The sequence below is a fragment of the Psammomys obesus genome, unplaced genomic scaffold (genome assembly GCF_907164565.1).
Source record: "Psammomys obesus unplaced genomic scaffold, mPsaObe1.curated_primary_1811, whole genome shotgun sequence".
Taxonomy (NCBI): domain Eukaryota; kingdom Metazoa; phylum Chordata; class Mammalia; order Rodentia; family Muridae; genus Psammomys; species Psammomys obesus.
Genome location: NW_026596039.1, coordinates 7,343,365 through 7,354,213, shown reverse-complemented (window position 1 = coordinate 7,354,213; position 10,849 = coordinate 7,343,365). Strand labels below are relative to the sequence as shown.

At 49.5% G+C, this 10,849-nt stretch overlaps 1 protein-coding gene across 3 annotated transcripts in view; it reads right to left on the bottom strand.

Annotated features, from left to right (window-relative positions):
• Dscaml1 (DS cell adhesion molecule like 1) overlaps positions 1-10,849 on the bottom strand; it is a 309,086-nt gene that overhangs the window by 173,040 nt on the left and 125,197 nt on the right. The window lies entirely within an intron of this gene.

Genomic DNA, 10,849 nt, shown 5'->3' with positions numbered 1-10,849 from the left:
ACACACACACACACACACACACACACACACACACACACACACACACAAACATACAGGTCTTCAAATACATGCATATATGCTCGGGATTAAACAAAAACAATACCAAAATCTAGGCACACAGCCATCTCTCTTGTCAAGCGCTTATTTATTCCACCTCTACCACCTTCTTCTTTTTAATGGAAAGGAAAACACACAGTAGATTTTGTAGCAAATGGGGATAAGAACCTCTCCAACTGGCGAGATGAGATTGTGTGTTTCCTGAAGGAGCAAGGCCATAGCTAAATTCCCCGTCTTTCTGCCAAGCACGTTGAGTCTGATCGGATGCCAGGACTGAGGACTAGTTGACCCAAGGGTCCTGGACAAGGATCACTTGAGATGCTGATGGCCAAGTGCCACCTCCTCTCTCGTCCCTAACAATAGAGCTGGATCACTCTGAAGGCTGCAAGGGCTGCTGGGAGCGGGCAGTCCCCAAATCAGCACTTTATCCTTCAAGTCTGGTTTCAGATTCCTCTGTGATCACATCAATGTGAGGATGTCTCTCATGATTTTGCCTGCATCCAAGATGAGGGTATAATGACTTCCCTTGTGTCTTGATCATGTACATGGGTGCATACACAGGCCCAGCCCCTCTGAGCAGCCCCAAATACTGTCACCATGGAGCCGCACGTGACAGTCCCTGGGCACTGCTGAAGGGACACAGAGTGAAGCCTCACTCGGCTCCTTCTTCCTTCCTGGGCCTGTGGGCTGTAGTGATTCCGGCTCGAGGCTGTGCTTCTGAAGATTGCAGGGCCAGGGAGCCTCCCTCTTGGATTCCTTCACCCTCTCTCTCCACAGCCACCTTTTTTTTTTTTTTTTTTTTTTTCCATACTGCTTGGTAAACTGGCCCCTCCAACCTCCCCAGGCTGTCTTTGTTGGAGCAAGAGATGAGAAATCAGGGCAGTTTCCCTATTTTTCTCTCTAGAATCCTTCAATTCCTTTGATTTGCCTAGGCTGGAATCCCACTGATTTTGTCTCTTTCCTGCGTGTGTGTGTGTGTGTGTGTGTGTGTGTGTGTGTGTGTGTATGGTCTCTGCTGTGACATTCTCTAACTAGTGAGTCTGAGCCGGCCCTCCTGGGTTATGTCAGTGTCCATGCTTTTTTGAAGTGCTTCTGGGGTCAGTTTACCATTCAGAGGAGGAGGCGTGACTTCACAGGGAAGCTTGTGAACTCACAGATCGTCTTCCCCCAAGGATTTGAAGCTGCAGCGCAAATCCTCTCGGACAGAGTTTAGCTCAACCAGGATGCCCATGGACAGTGGAGGAAAAACAGATGGATGATGGCTGTGTCTGATGGCATGCTAAGTGTGTGTGTGTGTTCTCACACACGCACACACATGTGACCACAGTGGGGGAAGACACACTAGCCACCCCTTCCCCAACAAATGTTTCAATGGCTTTGTTCTTCAGGTTGGTGTTGGGAGGACAACCCTTCCCCGTTCAGCTAACCCCATGAAGAATTCCCCACTTACTTTGTATATTAACCTCCCAGAAGGTAGAGGTTTACTCTAGGGATCTTTTATGTCCTAACTCATTCAAGGACCCGTGGAATCACTTTTAGAGACAGCCACATTAGCTGAGATCTGCCAGATTTTAGGTATGGTGGGGAGCCAGGCCAAACCGCAGGACCTGGCTGAGCAGATCACCGACTGGCAGTGACCCTGCATACAGTACCCTCCCTGTCGACACAGCTACACCCTGCATACTGCCACTCGTGGCGGTCACCCTGTGGGGTGGGCTGGGTAGGCATTATTCTCATCACGTAGGTGAGGAAAGAAGCTTGAGCAATTAATAAGACCAATCTAACAAAGGTCAGTGGGTTGCGGGGCTGGAAAGTTCCATACCAGCCCCTCCAGGTAGGTCACGGAGCCTATGAGACTAATGTTTTAGAGGCTGACCAGACACATGCCTGCTCCTCCCAGTTTCTACCCTAAAAGGTCCTCCTCCCATGTGGAGCATGGCTCCCACAGAGGAAGCCGCAACAGACTGCTGCTGAGGCCCTTCGGGAAGTCCTGGGTTCTGGGGTGGCCAGCTCTTCGCTTAAAGAACTCCACTCTCCCAAGAGAAACCCATTTAATGGCTGCCTCCCCTTAAACTTTGCAATCTTCCAGAGACAGGACCTTGGGGCTCCCCCAAGGAATTGATGGGGATGTTTTACAATCCCAAAACAGAGGTTATCAACCTTCAGGTCTATGTTCAGAGCATGTGTCACTTCCTGACAGCTGAACACTGGGCATGGATGTCACCCGCCGCCTCAGGCCAGGTTCCCAGAGGTGCTCCTGTGCTCACCTGTAAGAGCCTGCACGCTAAAGCTTCCCGCACACACCCCGAGTGCCTCCTTCCTCAGTCGAGCTCATTTAGAAAGTTTTCCTTTCTCTCTCCCACTGAAGACATCCATCACTTTCCCCAGCAGAGGCAAGGCGGCCACAACTCCTTCCCTGGGTTTATTAAATACGTTCAAGAGCCTATTTGTAGCTGTCAGCGAGACACTGAGGGGAGCCTGGGAGTCCTCACAGCTAGGCAGCGTCCGCTGGAACCTCCCAGGCAGGGCTTCTGCTACAGACATATCTCTGTGACAGGCGGTTGCTGAGGGATATCCCAGCTCAAGGGCACTCTCCAACAGCCACTGGGGACCACAGGGTGAGGGACTCAAGGCCATGCGGATGGCTTACACCCTGCCCCCCATCCCAGTCACTGCCTCATAGTCACAGATAGGGCCTGGGAGGTTGGATGTGTGGGAACTGTGTTTCATAGTGGGTGACCAGGCCCCAGGCCCCAGGCACACAGAGGTCCTCCTCAATGGTGGTTCACATTTGGACATGGAAAGAAAGCATTTTTCATGAGGTCTTTAGGGGGAGAAACTGCCTCCCTGTGGGGCAGATGTAAACAATGACTCGCTGAGAGAATAAGGGAGTGCATGAGGTCTGTGCCCCTCTACCCGAGGCCTGGGGCAACTGAGCCTGGTTTGTCTTCTCCTGGGACTAAGCAGGTAAGGACAGCAATGCAATGGAGAACTAAGCTGACACCCGGAGGACCCAGGTATCTAGTTCCTGCTTTATTCTCTTTTTCTTCTTTTATCACGAAGCATTACAACTGCGTGGAAGCGCAGAAATAGTTACACAGCCAGCAGCTGTGTCCCACCGCCCAGGATGAGCAAATCCCGATAATCAGACTGACTTCTATTTCCAAACTTGGCATTAGTTGCTATATGGTTAGCTGAATTTTCATAGCTCTTTTCAAATGTAAAATAATTTTATTCTTTTCCATAAAAGCATCTCATTGAATGTATAACTGGCATTGAGTGTTCAGGCCCGAAGAGATTTCATTTGAACGCAAAGTCAAAACTCAAAATCTTCAGGCCGCCCACGGGTCTTGTTTGTTGTTGTAGTTGTAAAGCTACAGTCTCTGTGGCTGTGGCCTGACCAAGCAGATGGGAAAGAAACAGAACAGACTTCCTGACCCTTTGTTGGGGGTCTCACATCCTGGGGAAATGCTTCCCCTCAAGCTTCCACAAAGGACACCAAACTAGAATGTCTGGTGTAGAGAGAGGAATCCAACAAGATGTCAGTCATGGGTGGAAATGCAATTCTATGTGGGCTCTGCCAGGGTTCCCCATCTAAGCCAGTTCTGCCTGGAACCCCTTGGTCCCCATTCCTTTGCCATCTCCACCGTAGTACGTTTCCATATATATCCCTCTAGGTCTGTGTGCTGCTTTCTCAAGAAAGAGCTGGATGTTGCTTGGGTGCTTAGCAAAGACTGAGCAAGAAGTCAAGGTGACAGTGCAGGGTTGGGAGGACCCGAGAAGGCCACTCCTGGGGCAATGGGTCAGTGTTCATTCACAACTCACTCTGCTTCCCAGTCCCTCTGCAGCCAGAGCTTAAGGAGCAAGGCCACAGAGACAGGCTACTTGACGTTGCCAGGATCAGAAGGCAGCTCGAGTCTCCGTAGTCTTAGATGTGAGCTGCAGGTCCAGGAATATGAAGGACCAAGGGAACAGAAGCCCTTTGCCTTTGGGCTCTAGAACAGTCTATAAAGGAATATGCTCAGAGACACCTACTTAGGGAGTGGGGGAGAAAATAAAGATTCCCTCTGAGTCACACAAAAGGGATACAAGAGAGTAGCAAGAAGGAGAATGGCAGAGAGAGAAAGAGAGTTAGAAAGAGCAGGAGGCAAGCAAAGGAGACTTTCCCAAAGATGCTTCCCTGCTTTGGCTTCTGCTCAGCTCTCCTCCTCTCCATAGCATGCTCTCCACCCACACAATGACACCAGTGACCTCGTGTCCTTGTGGCCTCCACCTGCACATCAGGTCATCCAGTTCAGTGGTGCATGACAAACTCAGAGAGATGTCCTACAAGCAGGCATGCTGGCCCAGAGGCAGTGCAGGAAACTGGTTACACCAGCTAGGCCCGAGCAAAGGCTCTACCCAGGTATACACACAAGCAATAAGTTTGAGCCCGTGCCTACATCCCAGCCCTCTTCTCCCTCCTCACCCTCTGTGCTACTCTGCACACACGTAAACATTCTCTCTCGACAGAAGGGCTGCGGTGACCTGGAAAGCAGACTTGGCTGTCCAGCTGTGTGTCCCTGGGGTGAATTACTTCCACTCTGGAAACACAAGGGCAGGGCAGGGGGCAGCATCTTAGGGGAGTGGGTTCTAAGGCTTCCCTGGCAGGGGAAGATTCAAGGTGCACCTGGCAACCATATCCTGGCACTAATGTCCTCTTCAAAGGGACCAGAGGTAGAGCTCACGGTGTACTATTCATTTCAGCCTGGTCTAAGCTTCTAGCATTCAGGGCCAAGTTTAGTTCCATGTTAGTTGGAGGGTAGGAGCAGTAGGCTTTTGAATGGGGAGGCAGGCTTTGGAGTCTGACAATCTGTTTGTCCCACACTACAGAATGATCCAGGGGCAGCACGGGTTGTATGTATTTAGGAGCTAAAAATTACTCTTAGCTTGATGGCATGAGTGATAGACTGAGCCTGACAGTATCTTAATAAACAGTCCATCCTTTCTCCTCCTGTCCCTGGGCATCTGGCTTCCCCAGAGGTAGGAGGTGGGTTATTGCAAAGCCAGATACTTAGAGGCTCTGGGAACAAGAGGATCTGCCTCGGGAATTCAGACCAAGGTTGGGAAGAGCAAAGATTCTCAAGCTCAGGCCCAGCCTGCTTGAAGAACGACAAAGATAGACAGCCACCTCCGAAGTATCACTCAAGCTGCACACTGTGCTCGCTGCAGACAGACCAACACCATTCCAGATGAAAAGTCCAGTCCTGAAACCTGGTCTCCCCAGATCCATGGCCACAACCCTGCTCTTCTGCCCACAAGGCTCAAGATACTAATATCTCAGGCTCACCATCTCTCTGGCTCTGTGTGGTCATCTGAGCCAGGTTTGTTCTCCCTGCTAATCAACATGGGCTCCCTCCTGACTGACCCTCCCTTAGCTATCTCTCTGCACTGTGCCTGGCCTATTGAACTAACTGCTCTCTTCATTTTTAGAGTAAATGTCTCAGAAATACCACCAGCTAGGGAAACCTTTACCAACATCCTTGAATAATATATAAGTTCTCTAGTCTCCAATTTGTTCCCAGTCTGCTTTTCTAGACCAGTCTCTAGTTCTTACTCTTTGGACAGACGCAAGGAATTATCACTTTTACCACTGGCCTGCAAAGCTATTTCTTTTCCTGCTGGTTTGGGGTCAGAAATGGACCACTCCCCAGGACATCCCTCTTTAAAGCGTTTTTGGACCACTTCTCATCAGAGTCTCTTGACTGGCTCAAGCTGCTTCCCTTTTAATTGATAGGATGTCCAAGGAACAGTGCTGGACAAGCACTGGCTGCCTGGAGAGGCTGGTAACCCCCGTTGGGGCATCAGTCTCCTCATTTATGGAGGGGAACAAATGAGGGTGATAACTTTACTGGCATCATTGGAGAGTGCCTTCCTTCTATTCTCTTCCTTCCTTTCTTTTCCTCTTTCTATCTGTCTTTCTAAAGACAGAGTCTCAGGTTCCCAGGCTGACCTCCAATTTGCCATTTAGCCAAAGTTTATCTTAAACTTCTGTTTCTGTTTTTTTGGACAGGGTCTTACTACATTGCCTGGCTGGCTTGAAACAACATAGACCAGCCTGGCCTTAAACTCACAGAGCTCTACCCGCCTCTGCCTCCTAAGTGCCAGGATTAAAGGTGTGTGCTACTGGGCCTGAAAACCTTTAATTTATGATCCTTCTGCCTCTGTTTCCCACGTTCTTCGATTACCCATATGCACCACCATGCTTCATGTATTTTCTACCCTGCTCTGGGCTTCATGCATGCCAGACACTCCCTCTACCAGAGGAGCAACCTCCCCAGCCCACATCTGAGGCCTTCAAGAAGCAGAGCTTCAGAGCTCCTGCCTGGGGTCCATAGGGTCTGGATCCTCAGAGTGGGGCTGGGGACGTGTTTGCGAACAGCCTCCAGGTGACTCGGAGACTCTGCCAGCACTGGCAGTTCCTGGACTCAAGCATCTCAGCTTTGAAGAAGGCCGTTGTTGATGGCTTTTGCAGACCACAGGAAGAGGAGGCCCATCTTCTGGATGGTCCCAGGATGCAATCATGGCATTTGGAAGACACGCATGGATGTCAGTTGAATGGAGAGTGAATGAATGTCCTCAAGCGAGGCAGCTGTGGTGCTGTAGGAACGCTCCTCACTTGCTCTTTACAGGACAGTGAACTAGGGAGCCAGAAGATATCACCCCAGCCTCGTGCAGAGGACTCTGTGAGCCTCTCAGGGCCTTCAACACATTCTTGAGGGGAAGTCATATGGCTCAACTGGGAGTCTGAATCCTGTGCTGTTCTCTTTAAGGTGTGTGTGTGTGTGTGTGTGTGTGCGCGCGCGCGGGCGCGGGCGTGCAGAGTATCAAGGGTGGAGTGGGTGACTTCTCAGGGTTACCAAGATAATCAGGAATACTTGATTGAGCTTAGTAGCCAATGGCCAGCTTTCCCACTGGGCTTTGGTCTGGAGCTCAAGCTCAGAGTATACCCCACAGTGGTAGGCCTGAGTAAGTTCTCCAGAACAGCCCAGACAGACCCAACCCCTACTGTACTGACAAGCTGGGAAAGCCCAGGCATCAAGAACTCCTCCCACAATGCCAAGAGAAAGGGCAGAGATGAGTAGCCTGGGCTCTTACATGCCTTCCCAGCTAGAAGGTAACTCTGGGAGGTGAGCCTTGTGACTAGCAGGCATATGAACACGGGATGGCGCATAAGCCCAGACTATGGTCATATTTTGATGGATGCCTTAGTTCACAGTACTTCTAATTTCTTTGTTCTCTTGCTTCCATGTTTATTTGAGGCAGACAGAATATCACCAAATTGTAGCCTAGGCTGGCCTAGAGTTTATTATAATTCTCCTGCCTCAGCCTCCCAAGTGCTGGGATTACAAGCATCTGCCATCACATCCAGATAACACAGTGATTTTTTTTTCCCCTTACTATTCCTGGACCAGGGCCTCTCTGCCCCAGCCTTTGTCCAGAGATAGGACAAGGAACAAAAAATGGTGACAAGACACTAGAAAAGCCTCAGACAGTTTGCAGGAGAATTGGCTGATCCATTTGGTCAGACCTCAGGCTTCAGTTCACTGATGATACTTTCCATATACCCGAGCCTGGGTTTTGTCACTGGCAAAAGTATAGTCAGTCAGACCCCACATATCTGTTATTGTTTTCAGAAGTTCAGAGTTCTGCTCTTTGTGCGGTGGGAGAGTCACAGCATCCCTTCAAGGTAGATGTTCCTACACAGACTCTAAAGACACAGGCTCAGGAAGACACAGGGATGACAGTACCTACTCTGAAATGGTCATTGACCAAATACTTTGTATGATTAGTGGTTTGGGGGCATTTGGTCCAAGCTCCTGGGATATCCTAGGCTTACCTTAGCCATTACAGAGATATTTCTTTCCTCAGAACTTGGTCTTTCCTCTGGATAGATCCACTGATCTGGATTCTATATTTCTGACAGCCTCTTGTGCTGGTCTTTCAAACCTGGTACCAGTATGATTTTTAAAATAATGATATTGGGATTTCTGTTCCCTACATCAATTCACTCATCCATCGCTTGGTTGGTTTGGACCTTTCTCACCCTCCATACGTACTTAGCCTGGCTGTAAGCTAGGTGAGCGTTTCAGAGAGCATCCACATTGGCAAGGATGGGGAGGAACCTTCACGCCCTGCTGCCGAGAATGTCAGATGAAGTCACTTTGGAAAACAGTCTGGTGACTCCTGGAGTGGTTAATTATAGAGCTAACACATGACCGGGCATTTCTATGTATATACCAAAGAGCAATGAAAACATACTCCCCCCCCCACGTGGAAGAAAACCACAAAGCTTTGTTCATGGACGTCTACAGCAGCATCCCTCATGATAGGCAAAAGGCAGGAAAAAGCAACCCATCGACCAGCTGACGCATAGATGCCCAGAAGGTGGCTCATCCGTCAGAGGATCAGTGTTTGGCCATGAGAAGGAATGAGGACTATTATGGACAGATCTCGAAAGCATTTTGCTAGGCGGAAAAAATCTCAGGCAAAAAGACCACATAAAATAGGCTACATGTTCCACCGACAGGAATCTCTCATCAGCAAGTCCACACGGGTGGCGGAGGGGGTGTTAGCTAACAGGTAGAGGGTTATTTCAGAGGTGATGGGAAGGTTCTAAAATTGACCGTGGTGACAGTTGCACATTATATGCGAATTTACTAAAAGGTATTGGTTTGTACCTTTAACATGGGTGAGTTGTATAATATGTGCCAATAAGGTTGTCACAGAAAACGATGAGGAACGAGGACAGGAATGTGGAAGTGGAAGATGTGGGTTTCCGCTCTGGACACACCACCAGCTTGTCCCGTGGCCCTGGAAGCATCCCTTCCTTCTTGTCTCTATTGATCCTTCTGTGAGGTGGGGAATGATTCATTTCTGCCCCCAAAGAGCTTTGGGAGAGATGAGGATGGAGGGCAGGAGTAGGAATAGAGGCATTATTTAAATGGGCAAGATTTACAGTCAAGGTGTCACTGTTCTAGGGAGGCTATAGCTTCTTTGAGTTATGGGACCATCTTCCTGTGGAGTGTTAATATGGAGGAGATGTTAGAGATTAGTTTGAAGTACAGTTAGGATAGTTCTGTCCCTACTCGGGTATAGGCATGCCCACCAACAAAGGCTTAACCTGCAGCCCTGAGCTTGGGGGTCTAACGGTAGTAGGATTGGTGCTGTCGTTCATAGTTTGGGCATCCTGCTGGGGTGCCTGGAATGGCATCTCTCTTCCTCATTTCTATATTTCAGGAGGTGAAACATGGAATCAGATGCCGCTGTCTCTCCCCAAAACTCTCCACCCATGCCTGCCTCTCAGCTCTAATGCCAGGTGTCCAGATTTTGCATCAGCTGCCAGCTCATTGCCTTTTCCAAACCTGAGTGCCCAGGCCAGGGCTGATCCAGGGCTGCCAGATAAGGCAGCCACTGTGGAGCACAGCTCCAGCTCACAATAGCCCTGCAATCCGGGCTGCCATTTTAATACCCTGACATTGGGGTCCACCTGCAAGGGGAGCCTCTCCACCAAGGTTAAGGGTCTTTGCTGTACTCAAGATCTATGGACAAAGAGAAGAGGGCTGGCTGCAAGAGAGAAGGGCTTTGAATTCTGAGACAGCAGACAGTATGCTATAATCACGACAATGGCCACTCTACCAGGAAGCAGCTCTCATTTTTCCATGCTCCAAGCTTTTTGGACATCACTCTTGAAAACTTACCCCAACCCTATAAGACACATGCTATCATTTTCCTTATGGATGAGGAAACTGAGGCTCAAAAAGGTTAAGCATCTTGTCCAAGTAAGTAGTGGAGACAGGACTTAAAAATGGAGTCTGTTTGGTGAAAAGGTAAGGCTGAATCTCAGGCTCTTTAGGACTCAGCCCTAAACGGCAGAGCCCTAGTGCCCCCACAGCCATCCAGGCATGCAGAAAACCCCTGACAATAACGGACAGCCCTTTCAAGCAAGGACCTTAGCCCCCCTTCAAGCTGAATTCAGCTCTAAATCATGCTTATGTTGGGTGCTGAGGGCCGGGGGTGTTGCTTAATCTTAATGTGGAAACGTTGGGGAGGGAGGCATATTTTGTAGGGTGGAAACTTGGGTATAGGAAGAGCCTGGTCATAGCACAGCCCCCAGTCCTTTTAGTCATGGATGCTGAAGTTGGCTTAGCCCCTACTCATCCCACCAAGAGGAACTCTGAATCTATGTTGCAGTCACTGAGCTGAGCGTATGCAGTGTGGCTGCCTCAGACAGAAGAACCTCTACTTTCATAACCAGAATGGTGTGTGAGGAGGCAAGGTGTGGACAACAGAGCACAGGGGCTGTAGTAAGGTGGAGTTGGATTGTCTGTTCCCTCCACGTAACCACGATGTCACTTTTGACAGGAACTTAGCTGTGAACCCCAATACCATCAGCTGTAAAATGGGGTTAAATATTTTCATCATCGAGAGTCTAAGACTGGGATGATGCTAGGAATAGCTTGTATAGCATTTACATAGTAGTGCCAAGGATGACTGTGGCCAGAATTCATCTAGCTATCTCTAGATCTACCTAGCTATGCAAATGTTTACTATAACTTCCTTCCTTCCTTCCTTCCTTCCTTCCTTCCTTCCTTCCTTCCTTCCTTCCTTCCTTCCTCCCTCCCTCCCTCCCTCCCTCCCTCCCTTCCTTCCTTCTCTCCCTTAATCCCTCCCTCCCTCCCTTCCTTCCTTCTCTCCCTTCATCCCTCCCTCCCTCCCTCCCTTTCTTCCTTCTCTCCCTTCATCCCTCCCT